The 15919-nt window shown below is 34.7% G+C and overlaps 1 non-coding gene across 1 annotated transcript; it reads left to right on the top strand.

Annotated features, from left to right (window-relative positions):
• The first annotated feature begins 15097 nt into the window (after nt 1-15097).
• On the top strand, nt 15098-15203 carry LOC131177267 (small nucleolar RNA R71). Its single transcript, XR_009146852.1, has one exon. It is a non-coding gene; the product is annotated as a small nucleolar RNA R71 (small nucleolar RNA).
• The last annotated feature ends 716 nt before the right edge of the window (nt 15204-15919 follow it).

Below are 15919 nucleotides of genomic sequence, written 5' to 3'. Positions count from 1 at the left end.
TCTATAATCTATTTATCTATAATTATATATGAATATACGAATAAGAGGGTAAACTTTTGATCAGGACACAAATATTCTTAATTTTTAAAATTATTTAAAATTTTATAAATAATTTATTATAATTTATTTAAGTTCATTTTGAATTTATATAGGTTTAAATTCATAGATCTTAATTGTACGATTACTTCTACTTAACTAAGTTTTTTTATTGCAAATCAAAACAAAAGTTTATAAATAAAGAGTTCATTAAAATTACTAATTTCCTCTTTTTTTATATAAAAATCATAATTTTTATTTTTAAAAAATCATAATTTTATTTTTAAAAAATCAATTTTTATAAAATAAATTAAAAATCGAACATTTATACTTTTCTACAAAAATAATTATAATAAAAATTATAATTATAGCTATAAATCAAACTCAAATCGTATTTTGCCACTAGAAGACAAAACAAGATCTTTTTTTGCAGGGAGAGATTTCACCACTAAAGCCTCAAATTTCACCTCTAAAAACTTTGTGATGAGATCTCCAAAATTGCCCACTAGTTTGCCAAAAAAAAAAAAAAGTCACAAAAAGGTTTTTTGCAGTGAAACAAAGACCACCACTAAACATTATTTTTAGCGGTGAAACAATTTTTTCTACCACAAAAAATCAACCCTAGTGGCAAAATAAATTTTCGTAAAAAAAACAGACAACTTTTAGTGGACAGATAAATTTCCCCACTAATAATAAAAAATTTATCCACTAAAAATTATATTAATAGAAAAAAAAATTCATGAGCAATATTGGCTCCAAAAAAAAAAAAAAAATTTGCAACAAATTTTTCATACCAATTTACATTTAATCTTAATAATATAAATTGTAATGTACCTTGTATGCAAATTAATGTCAAGAATTTAATATGAAAATATTAAAATTCTCTATACTATTGAGGAAAAATAATTTATATACATATATTTGATGGTTTTTCTAATTCCACATTCCACAATAAATGGATTAAACATCAAATTCTCAGAAATTGAACAGGTAAATGGATTACTTGAGATAATGAACAAAGGAGAAAGAATTGAAAGGATGATTAGTCCCATCATCTTCTTGGTAGTTGAATGTATGATAGAGGCATCAATAAGCCCGCTCTTCTTTAAGTCCTGAATCTGATAGGAATGCAGCAGAAAGCTTTCCCTGCATAACTGAAAGTGGTATGAATGTCATGCTCACAAGCTTGATAATAATTATAAATCTTGGCATCATGATTTACCGAAGTCGCTTTCTTGTGCAGAATTTGTGCCGGAGTTAACCCATTCACCATAAAGGTATTCAGATGTAACAGCATCTCTAAAACACACCTACCAAATTGAGTAAATATCAACAAGCTTATTGTAATCCCATTCGTATATAATTTTCTGGTGCCATGAATTCTAGGGTGCCTACAACAAATGCCTACTGCAAGTTAGAAATAATATAATTAGCTAAAATGGACATAATCGTTTTACGTGTTTCAATGAGAGTAATTAACAGAGTACCTATGACATTATGTGCTGATTGAGAAACCCTGTATGATTGCTGAAAGGCCTAGATCACAAATATTTACCAGTCCATGTTGGTCATTGACAAATATAATTTTCCAATTATTCCAAGAATTTATAATGCACAAAAAAAAAAAAAAAGTGAAAGTGAAAATCAGAGTTTGTCAATCAAGCAGATAAAGAAATTCAACTAAAATTTTTTAAACTCATGGAATAGACAGTCTAAACACATTATACCTTTAAGTTGCAGGCTATTTGGCTTCAAATATCTCTAAAATGTAATCTTTCTTGCAGCCTTGAGAGTGCTGAAACAACAGTTTTGAATTATGCACAAACTACTAATGTTGCCCTTATGACTAAAGTGACATTATTTCTCTTAGCTCCTTTGCAGTCTAAAGATTATTTGTGATGACAGATGCATTTTACAACACTACCCTATGGCACATATGGGTGTGTGCATCAACTGTCAACACTACCCTATAACTACTAAGAATAAATAAAAAATACATTAGAGATGATTCATTGGGCTTAAGCAAGAACAGACCACTGTGCAAATAATTCATCACAGCTATATTAGATAAACTAATTCAAGGTCAATCATTAGGCACTTTAAAGCGAATTTTGCAAGTTTATATATGCAATCTAGTATCTTTTGAACAATTGAATTGTTTGTACCGAATCGAAAATTCTTTCCACAAGAGCAGTTGTTCCTAATTTTCCAAACCATCAAAGACTGAGACCAACAAACTGATAAGAGCTTATATACATAACTGAAGGCAGGTTTTACATGAATTTTGTATCCCACCAATAGAGTAACATTCAAAATAATGGCAGATTAATTAATTAATGTGAAGAGGGCAGCAGGAGAGGGATCAGAATAGTTATTTACAAAAGTCTCAAAAAATTCAATGGATAAACCATTCCACTAATGTGAAGTTTGTCTCACAGTCATATAAAACGCATAAGAAGGAACAGTGCCTGACAAGATAAACATCTATGGGACCCATTGTTGTACTTCTAAGGACTACTCCTGTATCTCCTTTGGGGATAGTTAATAGCCCATATTGGTATGCCTGCACAAAAATTATGCATTTTTGTACTTGATCGACCGGCGTCTGCTTATGGGATTACCTCGTCAGGATCTGAGACTTCCAAAGTAGTTGCCACGTGGGCTTTAATTGCTACCATGGTTTCGTTCTGTCAAGATAACAAATAATACACCCAATTAAAAGAATTAGGAATTTTATAAGAAATCCAAGGATAATCAAAGAACCAAGTCAAGAAAGCTTAAGTAATAATAAGCAAAGAGAGAACCAAACTGGAAGCCAAGAGTAAGCAAGCAGCATATTAAGATTCACTCTCCTTTGTGGGAGATAGCAAAATATTTATCCTAAATTGTATAACAACTAAATTGATATTCATTTAGGCAGTACAATCAATTTCACAGATCCTGACTTGCCACAATATAGACATTTCTAAGGCCCCTAAACAAAAATTTTAGCTCTTTTTAAGTAGAAAAAGAAAAGAAAAAGAAACACCATTGAATTCCACGTATTGTAATTTATAGTGAAACACCCATGAATCTTACTCCAATCGATCATTCTTTCCTCCAAATAAAAAAAAAAAAAATCAAGTACCAAAGCCAGTGCGTTAAGAAATATCATCAATGGCCAACATACCAAGAATTTCTGAGACAAAGTTTAAACTTAGGCCATTTTGACTATTTTCATTCAACTAAGTGCAAGAAAGTAAAAAGTGCTCTAGTAGAAAACTTCCCTCTAACTTACAGTTTTTCTCAGCCTTAGAAAGAAGATAAAGAATCGTACCTGATAGAAGAGAAAAATGAAATCTATTAAATTAAAAATGATTTCAAGTGCAATTAAATTCAGTAAAAAGAATAACAAGAAGTGAATTTTAACAACCCAATGCTTTGACAAAGTAAATAGCTAAACAGATCAAAAAGAAAAATAACAGAAGAGCTAGAAAATCAAAACTGAGAAGAAGAGATTTCATGAATAAGTATGTTAGATTCATTAATTGTTCAGGATTACGATCTTGATGTGACTAATCCATAAGTATACGAATTGCGTCTCAAGTAATAAAGTGATGAATCAAGTATCGTTCCCACGAGATTTCTGTTTGATTACCAAACTATGAATGAAGTGATTATTTGGGCTAATGATTAATGAATAAATGATAAATGTAAACGAGCAAGCTAACTTGATTAATCTAATTGAAATGGGTAAAGAGCAAACAAATAAATTCTAATTCTAGTTACTGCATTAAACTAAAATTAACAATGGGTAATTTAAGCGAAAGTCTAATTATGGTAAAAGTGATTCGAGTTGAGGGTTTATGCATAAATTAATTGGGATTTGTCTTGGGCATTCCAATTTTTAGGAAAAATAGAGTTTGAAGAAATTGATTCTAATCCCTTTAATATCATTTTCAAGCATATCAAAGTGTATTCTAAAATAACCAAACCAACTTTCGTATGTATTTGATTACTTTAAAAACCAATAACTTTTTTAACCAATAATTAATTCCTATTAAAGTACTAGTTTATTTCTAAATATAGGTGATTTTAAGTTCAATCCTTGATTAACTATCAATGACTTTCACCTTTCGGTCCTTCAATCAAAGATTAACACAATACCCAATGGGTACCAACATTAGGCAAGTAAATCAAGCACACAAGGAAGGAATCAAAACTCATATTTATGTAAAATAAGGAAATACCCAATCCAAATCCACAAATTAATCTAAAACATATTTCCCAACTCTGAAATCTAAAGAAATTACTCACTCATAATGGTATTTACAAGAAATATAGATGGAAGAATAAAGAAAAACATGATAAAAGGACTGAAATAGGAAAACCCAGGTGGAAGAACCAAGGTCTCAGGTTTGGGCTCCAAACTCGTCTGTGACTCCTCTTCCTAGAGAATGGCGTCTTCTCTCCCTCTTTCTATATATTTTCTTTCCTTTTTGTTTTCCTTTTCTTCCTCTTGTGGCAAAAATAAGGAAATGATGAATTTATATGGTCCCTAAAAGTTACCTAAAAGTAAATAAAAGACAAGGAGTGGATAGGAAATGAGGTGTAAAATTATCCAAGTCGTGACACTTTCACGTTGGGCATGCAGCAGGGTTAGGCAACCTAAGCGACTTCTTAACAAATTTAGCCTCTGCAGTGCCTTTATGCCTTAAGGTTAAGCGGACCTTGACAAATCTCGGCGGACTTATAGTAAAATGGACTTTCTGCTCATGCTTGACTTGTGTTTGCACCTTAAGCATTGCGCTTTACCTAAGCATGACCTTAAGCAAGGTCTCAAGCAAATTTCGGCTGGTTTGCTCTTTCAAGGCTTGATTTCTTCAACTTTCCTCTATGCTTAAAGGATTCCAAATTTCTTCAAATCACTTCCTAATGCACTCATTGATCCTTGATTTGCCACAAAATCCTATCAAAAACAACAAAATTAGGAAAATCAAATATAAAGTATTTAAATTTAACAAATAAGCTAAAATAAAGCTAAAAACATAAAATATACTAAAATATAAGGGCAAAATGGATGCAAAACTACCCTAAAATGTCTATATGAAATGAGTGTAACAAATTCCCCCAAACTTAAATCTTTGCTTGTCCTCAAGCAAATTAAAACAATTAATGCAATTTGGGGTACCTTACCTTAAATTTATGAAAATTACTTATCCAAACTCTCAAGCTTACCTTTAGCCACCAACAAACCATATACCCACTTTCAAGGTACAAAGAATTCAATCCTTACCAAAGTTATCACCGCTTAGCCTTGGGTCAATTATCCATATCATCAAGCCCAAACCAATCAATCACAAAGAATAATCATGCCTAAATAGACTATAGGGTAATCCATAAACTAAAGTATCTCAAATAATAATGGAAGTAAATGAATGGATGAATGATATCCCAACCCCATAGGCAATTCTCCTATTCCAATCTCCACTAATGTAGCAAAACACCATCAAAAGATCAAAAGGACCTTAAAGGGTTGTAATAGGGTTAAGGGGGTGATATTGTGGCTAACAAAGAAAGGATAAAGGTAACAAAATATGAGAATAATCAAATTGTTAAAAGATCAAGACACACAATTTTTTTATTTATTTATTTTTTTTGTATCAAATTTGGGAAGAAGGAACTTTACAACTATTCACCAATGCTAGCATATAATTTTGAAGCTTTTAGAGCGACTACATAAATAACATTGAATTATAATTATAATTGTCCCTTTCAATTCACCCCCAAACTCATTTCTTTGTGTACTTGGGTGGTGAATTACTTTACATACCATAATTGAATTTGCTAACCCCCCTTTTTTTTTTTGAATCAATTCTCCCAACTAATTATTATTATTATTATTATTTTAAGCGTATCTATCACTCAAAGAATTATTCTCATGGAGGGTAGGTAAGTGTTTGGGTTTATGGCTAGGCATTAATGTGGGTTCCAAAGAAATAAGAGAGATAAATGTAGGCTCAAATTGGTTTCAAAGGAAAATTTTTAATTGAGGTTGGCTAAGGCTAAAATATGGGTTTAAAATTCAAAGAATGCCTAGAACATTTCTTTTTCAAGTGTATGCTATGATTTCGCCTTGAAAGGTTTAGAAAGATTATTCTAGGATTGGTGAGACATCAATTAGCTACTTCTCACCCTAGAGTTTTCTCTAGGCACTCAAAGTCAACACAATTGATTGGGTGGCCCTTGGCTAAGAAGATATAAACTAAGGCAAGAATCTAATAACTTTGCACCTATCTAGAACTTTCAATCCATCAAACCCTTCTAAAAGTAAGTTTAATTGCTCTTCAAAGCAATTCTCAATCCTCTAAGGACAAGGTAAAAAATTATTTTTATGATATGCATGATCCTAAAATGAATGCATAAATCAAATTAAAATTAAGTGTAATCTATATCAAAACTATATGCAAATGTATGTGTATGAGTATAGACATGTGTGTGGTATATGTATAAGTGTATGGATTATCTATATATGGATGAATGAAATGCAATAAATGAATGAATGAAAATTTTAAAAATTTTGCAAAAATTTTGCCCTCACCCCCAAACTCAAATGAAACATTGTCCTTAATGTCTAAAATGAATGCAAAGATGGGTAAAACTGTGAGAATTGCTAAATTATTGAAATTTATACAATTGGGGATTAAATCAATGTAAGCTCAAGTATTCCAGAATTAGCTCAAAATGATATTAACAATGAAGCTTTAGAGAGAAAAATGTGAAAAAGTATCCCAAAAGTATGTATTTACCTTTGCTTAAGATGTTGCTTAACTTTTGCGTAGGGTAAGCGAAAGCATAAGCATTGGCAACATACCATAAGCATAAATGGTAAAAGGAAGCTGTTACCTCAAGCGATGTGGAACAGTTGCGGCTCAAAGAAAATATGTGCAACTCATCAATGTCAACAAAGTTAGGATTGAAGAAAAGATAAAGTGCAAAAATAATGTGCAAGAAGATGAAAAAGTGTAAAGAAATAAAATCTAACAATTAAATCAAAAATTAAACCAAAAAGCATTCACAGAGTAACTATGTCCATAGCAGAAAATAAAATAGAGTAAAATGAAATAAAATAAGTAAACTAAAGGAAAGAAGTGCAAGTATAATCATAAAAACTAATTACCAAAGTATTACAACTAGTACCAAAGTTCGAAAGCTAAAATAAACAGATTACAAAATAAACTTAAAGCAGAAATTAAAGCTGCACTCTTGATCAAGTTACGCTATCAAGCCTTTGTTCTTTGCATCGAGTGCGCCGGGTTACTGCGATAGGTTCACTGTGATCTGAAGCTTCAGAAGCAGTTTCCAAGTTTTCTGTTAAGTCTTTCATTTCTTGAAACATGGCTTGGCCCCAATGATATAAATTGTTGTAGGATTGGGCCAGTTTGTTGTAAAGCTCGGCATTTGAAGTTGATGTTATACATTTCTTTTTAAGAGATAAAAATCTCTTTTAAGTTTCTTTTCTAGCTTCTTCTTTTGGTTAACTGCTCTGACCCATGGCTTCAATTTTGATTTCTAAGTTTTCAAGGAAGCAAGAATTTACGTAGTATCGGTGAGGAAGCGGATGGTTGGGCGATGAAATTTGTTATCACGGATTCCAAGGATTTTAAGATGGATAACATGTCTGTGAGAAGTGTGGGGTAGAGGTTGGTTGTGGTTACTGTGGTGCAAAAGTGGTGGGGTTTGCGATGCACATTGGGGTATCGAGTCTTCTTTGTAACAAAGTATATGTATGGCCTATTTTCTCACAAACATCCATATGCGACAACATTGTCTTTGTCTATATATGATTCCCAGCGCAGCAATTTATATAGACTAGCATCAAAGCTAAATGATTTTGCTATGGCGATTATATACCCCCAAAAACAATACTACCTTTAGTATGCTTTGTGACAATTTGGTGCCAATGAGTAGCTATGAAATGGGCTGTACTTACTTGTTTTCTCTCCTTCATGCACCACAATAGAAACAAATCCCAGCACCCACAATCACATTCTGTGTCCCCTTCCTAAAGCAGTGTAAGTAATGAACCTATGGAGGTATTTCAATACATGGTCAACTATCCTAGAGGCTTTGCAGTCCTCTGTCTATAATAACCTCCAAAAGGTGCAATATCTTTCGAGAATTGAGCAGGTCATAAGCAGTTTGCTGCCACTCAATGTTTTATACCCGAATCACGAAAACCAAAAATGGCATTCAAAGCACCCATGTCTAACTCCTATCAATTCCGGCACATCGAAAATATATCATATCTTTATGTTGAACCTTTGTTGGTTTGAAACTCAACTTTAGGGAACTCAAAAATTCGAGGTTAGATCCTTGTACCTGGTTCCCTAATTTTAGCAAAATCAATCCATTAACAACATCCAAATAGGCAAAACAGAATCATAAATGCCTAATTCTTTCAAAATCTGCTCATCCATATACTTGTTTGCCAAAATATTTTTAGAAAGTAATTTCTCATAGGCCTTTTTCATATCCATATCCTAAAAGCCCAAGGTAATGGAGAAATTACCTCCTCTATAGTATCTGCGGATAGCCGAGTCTTTGGAGAATGTAAGGGAGGCGGAGTTCTTGGTGTTTGGACCCTGGTCTTTGGGGTTTGCGAGAAGACACAGTCCTTTTGCTAAGCGGTTCGGAGGAGGTGAGGTGGAAGTTTAAGTCGAAGGGACGGAGGGTACTCGTTTCCTTTTTCAAACGAGGGTTTTCTTAGGTTTACTTACGGCCCTTTTTGTTTTTCCTTGGGTTTTCGTTTGAGTAGGAGCAGTCGGGCGTTAGTTACGGGAATGGGTGTCGGTAATTGGTGTTTCATTTGGCGGCTCGGATTGCGGCGAGAGAAGTCGGCGGAATGAGAGGTGGTATTTGGCTTGGAGGCGGGCGGTGGCGAGGTGGTGGTGATTGTGGTAATGGCGGCGTTTGTGGTGGTGGGGTGAGGTAATGGCGGTTTGGGGTTGGGTTAGGGTTTATTGGTAATGAGGATGGAGTACCCATTTTAGATTTGACAGAATGTCGAAGTCCAGTGAGTTTAGGTTTGTGAGAGGACCACATTTTGGTTCTTACCATTTTAATGAAAAGGATGAAACCTTTCGGCTTCCTGTAAAAATTGCCGGAAAAAATGGCGTGAGGAAGGAAGTCGACGAGGTTTATCGGGAGTGTTGGCGAGGTTTTTGGAAAATTGGCGGAAATGCTGGGCCTTTTAAAATGTGGGGTAGACATGTGGTATTTTGGGCCATGCTTAGGGTTAGGCATAAGGTTGTGAGAATTTGCTTAAGACTTTGCTTGACAAGCAATGTCATCGACAAGTTTCGAGTTTTAGGCAAAATTGTGGTTTTGCTTACCAAAATCAGTCCAAAAGCTATGGAATGCTATTGTAACCCTCAGCAATTACCAAATACACACAAACACCATAAAATTGAGGAATTTAAGTTCATCTCTCTCATAAACTTACTAAGCATAGCACATGTTCATTTAGCTTTTGCAATCATTGCTCATTTTAGGCACCAATTGTGACTATCCTTTTTGCACATTCAATGAAATGGTCTCCTTTCTAAACTTACACCAAAAGCATATTTTCAGCAGCATTTCAGACAAGTTCCAATCAACCAAGAATTGCAGAAAAAATGTAGAAATTGACCTTTTTAGCAGCATGAACAGTAGCAAAAATCTGCAGATTGCAGAAATTAGCAGCAATTCCAACAAAAGCATGCAAATTCCTATCAGACTACAAAATTATATATACACTAAAAGGTGAAACTTAACAAACATTATTTTTGCACTTCAATAAAGCTCTCATCAGTCCTAAATATCAAAATTGATCCTCATTCAAGTTGCATTTCACAGAATTTACACAAAACACAAAATCAAACATATGCTATCAAGTATATTGCAATATCGACAATTTAGCACAAGTTTAAAGGTGTTCTTGTTCACGAGCCTTTGCATAATGTGCAGAATGTTGCTTATACTTGCTTCCCTTCAATTCTTTGTTTTTGCAACAAGTGTAAACTTGCCCAATCTTCATGAATGGCCTACAAAAGATAAACAAATGTCACTTTTGAGATTAATGAGGGTGAAAACTGAAAGTGAAATGAAATGGAAATTTAATGAACTATAAAGGATACGCAGGTTGCCTCCCAAGAGCGCTTGTTTAAGGTCTTAAGCTTGACCTTCCACTCCAATTCTCCTAAGTATCACATTGGAGAACCAAGCCATGAAACCTCTACAAATTTTTGCGTGGGTTCTCCAACAATATAATGTTTTAATCTCTGCCCATTAACTTTGAAAGTCCACGAGGTCTCATTGCTTATCTCAACGACTCCATAGGGTATACTTTTATAACGATGTAGGGCCACGACCATCTTGACTTCAATTTTCTGGAAATAACCTCAACCTAGAGTTGTATAGAAGAACAACATCACCTTCTTGAAATTCTTTCCTCTAATATGCTTATCATGCCATCTCTTAGTTCTTTCCTTGTAAAGCTTGGCATTTTCATAAGCATCAATCTAAACTCCTCAAGTTCATTTAGTTGCGACATTCTTTTTCTCCTGCAGTTTTTAAGTCAAAGTTCGGTGTCCTTATGGCCCAATATGCTCTATGCTCCAACTCCAAAGGTAAATGACAAGCCTTCCCATAAACCAATCTAAATGGGAGTAGTTCAGATAGGGGTTTTAAAGAGACATTCTATAGGCCCAAAGAGCATCATCTAACTTTAGTGACCAATCTTTCCTCGAACAATTCCTTTGTTTTCTCAAGAATTCTTTTGACTCTCTATTGGAAATCTCCACTTGAACACTAGTTTGTGGATGGTAGGGTGTTGCAACCTTATGCTTCACACCATATTTTTGCAATAATCTTTCAAATTGATGGTTGCAAAAATGAGAACCTCCATCACTTATAATGGCACGTGGAGTTCCAAATCTTGTAAAAATGAACTTTTTATGGAATTTAATCACACCTCTTACATCATTAGTTGGAGATGGTATAGCTTCAACCCAGTTGCTCACATAATCTACTCCAACTAAAATGTATTTGTGTCCCAAGGATGATGGAAAGGTCCCATGAAATCAATGCCCCACACATCAAATAATTCCACTTCCAATATATTTTGGAGGGCATTTCATCTCTCTTTGAGATATTACCCATCCTTTGACACCTATCACATGCATTTACAAACTTCCTCACATCCTTAAACATGTGTGGCCAAAGAACCACTGCTTGAAGAACTTTTCTGCAGTCTTTGTCACACTCATATGACCCCCATAAAGTGAAGAATGGCAATCTTTGATAACATTCCCTATCTCCTCATCAGCTAAACATCTTCTAATCAGCCCATCTCCACATTTCTTGAACAAAAATGGTTCCTCCCAATCATAATCCTTCACATCAAAAGAAATTTCTTCTTTTCTGCCATGTTAAATCAGGTGGAAGGATTCCACACACTAGATAGTTCACAAAATCTGCATACCAAGGGGTTTTGCATTCATGATTACTAACAATTGCTCATCGGGAAAATAATCATCTATTGGGGCTCTTTTCCCAGTTTGTCTCCTTGTTCTTGCCTCAATCTAGATAGATGATCCGCTACCACATTTTCTACTCCTTTCTTATCTTTAATTTCCAAGTCAAACTCTTGAAGTAGTAACACCCACCTTATCAATCTAGGTTTAGCCTCTTTTTACGAAGGAGATGCTTGATAGTGCATGATCAGTGTACACTATTACCTTAGACCCCACAAGATAGGACTGAATTTGTCTCTGCAAATACTCTTGCCAAAAACTCTTTCTCTGTAGTAGAGTAATTTATTTGAGCATCATCTAAGGTCCTACTTGCATATTATATTGCATACACCTTCTTATCTTTCCTTTGTCCCAAAACAGCCCCAATGGCATAATCACTAGCATCGCACATTAGCTCAAAGGTAATGACCAATCGGGTGGCTGCATAATAGGAGCGGATATCAAAGCTTCCTTTATCTGCAAAGCATTCATACAATTAGTATCAAAATTAAATTCCACATCTTTACTCAATAAATTGGTAAGAGGTTTAGAAATCTTAGAAATCCTTGATGAATATCCTATAAAATCCAGCATGCCCCAAGAAACTCCTCACTCCCTTCACAGATGTTGGGGGTGGCATTTTCTCAATAACTTCTACCTTTGATTTATCCACCTCAATACCCCTGTTTGACACAAGATGTCCCAAAACAATTCCTTCTTGTACCATAAAGTGGCACTTTTCCCAATTCAAAACTAAATTGAACTCTTCACATCTCTGCAAAACCTTAGACAAGTTAGATAAGCATTCATCAAAAGATTTACCATACACTGAAAAATCATCCATGAACACTTCCATAATACCCTCAATCATGTCAGAAAATATGGACATCATACATCGTTGAAATGTTGCAGGGGCATTACATAGTCCAAATGGCATCCTTCGATATGCAAAGGTTCCATAAGGACATGTGAATGTAGTTTTATCACGATCATGCAGGTGAATAGGGATCTGAAAGAACCACTGAATAGCCATCAAGTAGCAAAAATAAGAATGATGAGCTAGTCTCTCAAGCATTTGATCTATAAATGGTAATTGAAAATTGTCCTTTCTAGTTGCTTTATTCAATTTCCTATAATCTATACACATTCTCCATCGATTCTGATTCTTGTAGGTATTAGTTCATCATTTTCATTTTTAACTCTTTGTGATGCCCCCTTTCTTAGGTACAACATGATTGGACTTACCCAATTCTTTGTCGAAGCAGGGTAAATAATACCTGAATCAAGCAATTTCAAGATCTCCTTTTTCACAACCTCTTTCATGTTTGGATTCACTCTCCTTTGTGATTCTCGAGAGGCTTTATGGTCATTTTCCAACAAAATTTTCTGCATGCACAGGAAGGATGTATTCCTTTAATATCATCAATGGTATAACCAATTATCCTTCTATGCTTCCTAAGAACTCTCAATAATTTCTCAACCTCACAATCAGTCAATTTAGCACTAACAATCACAGGATATGTAGAATTTTGACCTAGAAAAGCATACCTGAGATTTGTTGGAAGAGGTTTCAACTCTACCTTAGGTGCTTCACCTTTTTCAAACTTTGATGATGAAGTTGTTTCTTGCTTCAAGTTCCCAATCTTTTCAATATCAGCCATAGGCAATGGTGGATTTCCTTCCAAAATTGTAGCATATTCTGCAGCTTCCTCAATCTCATCCCCTTTTTTGATGTTATGAACCAAACAAGCTTCTAAGGGATCTTTAGGATGTTGCTTTTTAAGCACTTCTCTAACCTCTTCATCTATCACATCAACTCTCAAGCATGAGTTTGAATCATCTTTCTTTTTCATTGCTTGAAACAAATTAAATTCAACTTTCTCTTCCCCAACTTCTAATGTAAACCTCCCATTTTTTACATCTATCACAGCTCCAGTAGTAGCAAGGAAAGGTCTACCAAGAATAATAGGAATGTGTACATCCTCCTCCATCTCCAATACCACAAAATCCACTGGTATGAAAAATTTCCCAACTTTGGAGGAACATTCTCAACTACCCCAATTGGAAATTTAATAGACCTATACGCTAGCTGTAGTGATATGGTAGTAGGCTTCATTTCTCCAATCTTCATTTTCTCATAGATAGACAATGGCATCGGACTAACTTGGCTCCAAGATCGCATAAAGCCTTATCTATCTTGATATCCCCAATGTGACATGGTATGGAGAAACTCCCGGGATCTTCGGTTTGGGTGGAAGCTTATTTTGCAAAATGGCCTTTGCTTTCTTAGTGAGGGCTACAGTCTCAAATTCCTCCAATTTCTTCTTGTTAGATAAAATCTCCTTCAAAAATTTGGCATATGAATGCATTTGTGCTAAAGCATCAGTGAAAGTAATAGTCACATGAAAAGACTTAAATAACTCCAAAAACTTCCCAAATTGTTTATCAATTTTGCTTTCTGAAACCTTTGTGGGAATGGTAAAGGTGGCATGTAGGCTTTAGGTGCAACGTATTTTGGCTCTTCTTCTTTGCTCTCCCTCTCCTTACTTCCTTTTTCTTCCATTGAATTTTCTTTCTCAGCTTCAATTCTAACTTCAGTTTTAGTTTGTTCATCTCCTTCTCTGCTTTTCTTTTCTTCAACTTTCTCTTCAATATTTTTATCCCCAGTCTCAATATTTTCCACTTCTCAATTTAATAGCCTTGCAATGCTCCCTTGAATTTTCTGGCTGGCTAGGGAGCTTCCCAAATGCTTTGTTACTTGAAGAACTAGCTTGTTGAGCTATTTGATTCTCTAACATCTTGTTGTGTGTTGCCATTTGATCTACTTTAGATGCTAATTGAGAAATCATTTCTTGTTGACTTTGATGGCTCACAAGTAGAGTTTCAATCATAGATTCCAATCTAGCTGTCTTGTCTAGTTGTGCTTGTTGTGGTAGAGGTGGAGCAGGTGCATTTTGAGGTTTAGAAATTCCAGGAGGAGGACCTCTATTCTGCTGAAAATTACGATTTTGTTGATATCCGGAAGGTTCTTTGAAAATTCGATTTTGCCCTTGTCTACCTCCCAAGAGAAATTTGGGTGGTTTCTCCATCTTTGGATCATAAGTTGCGAGAAAATGGGTTACCACAGGTCTTTGATTGTAGTTCCTACATAATCCACTTGCTCACTTGAAAAATCTTGATTAAGTGCGAGAAAAATCTGTGCACAATTGACATTTGCGGCTCAATTTCTAGTGAATTACTAGAACCTCGGTGAAGAATCTACTTTCATACTTAACTTGTCCATCTTCTTTGTCAAAGCATCAAACTTAGCATTAATCATATTCATGGCATCAAGCTCAAACATACCGCTGGTTTCTTGATCTCATTCCTCTCACAACTCCATTGGTAGTTGTTATAAGCAATTTTATCAAGGCGGAAAAAGCTTCATCTTGATTTCTCCATAAGGTCACCTCGGAAGATGCATCAATTGTACTCCTAATAGTGGTGAAACTCCATTATAAAAGTGTTGAACAAGCATCCACTTAGGAATCCCATGATGTGGACATCTCCTTTGCAAATCCTTGTACCTCTCCCATGCTTCATACAAGCTCTCATCATCTCTAGGTTTAAAAGAAGTCGGCTCATTTCTCGGCTTATTTGTCTTGCTTAGTGGAAAATATTGAGCCAAAAATGCTTGAGAAAGTTCATCCCATGTTGTGATAGAACCGGTGGCAAAGAATGTAACCACTCTCTAGCTCGGTCCTTGGAGAAAAAGGAAATAATCTGAGTCGAATTGCATCATCGAAACTCCATTTATCTTCAACATATCAGATCTCAAGAAAGTGTGCGGATGCACATGTGGACTTTCACTTGGATTTCCTCCAAATTGTGCTTGTTGTACCATTTGACAAAGTCTGGCTTGATTCAAAATTATTAGCTTCTACCCTTGGTCTTGTGATACTTGGCATGAAATCTCAATGTTAGGATAGGCATGATCCTTCACAGGCGTTGTTATTGTTGTTGTTGTTGTTGTCGACCATTTCTTCTTGTAATTGCTCTTGCTCTTGTGCTCTTTCTTGTTGTTGTTGAGCTTTAATTTGACTTTTCTCCTTTTAGATTCTGCTCTTAAAGCTTTTCTTTGTCTTCTCTATTTAGGTCAAAGAATAAATTGATTTCTTCACTTTTTGTCATTCTCATAAAATAAAGCATCTGAAAAATAAAACAAACAAATTCTCAAAGTAAAATGGTAAAAGAAAATAAAATAAAATGCCCAAATTAACCAAACAAACAATCGTTCAATATCAAACAAAAATCAAATCCAAACAGCGCGCCAAAAACTTGATGTGACTAATCGCAAGTATCACGGTCGT

The sequence above is a fragment of the Hevea brasiliensis genome, unplaced genomic scaffold (genome assembly GCF_030052815.1).
Source record: "Hevea brasiliensis isolate MT/VB/25A 57/8 unplaced genomic scaffold, ASM3005281v1 Scaf385, whole genome shotgun sequence".
Taxonomy (NCBI): Eukaryota; Viridiplantae; Streptophyta; class Magnoliopsida; order Malpighiales; family Euphorbiaceae; genus Hevea; species Hevea brasiliensis.
Note: the sequence above shows the minus strand (reverse complement) of the source record. Positions and strands in the feature narration are given on the sequence as shown.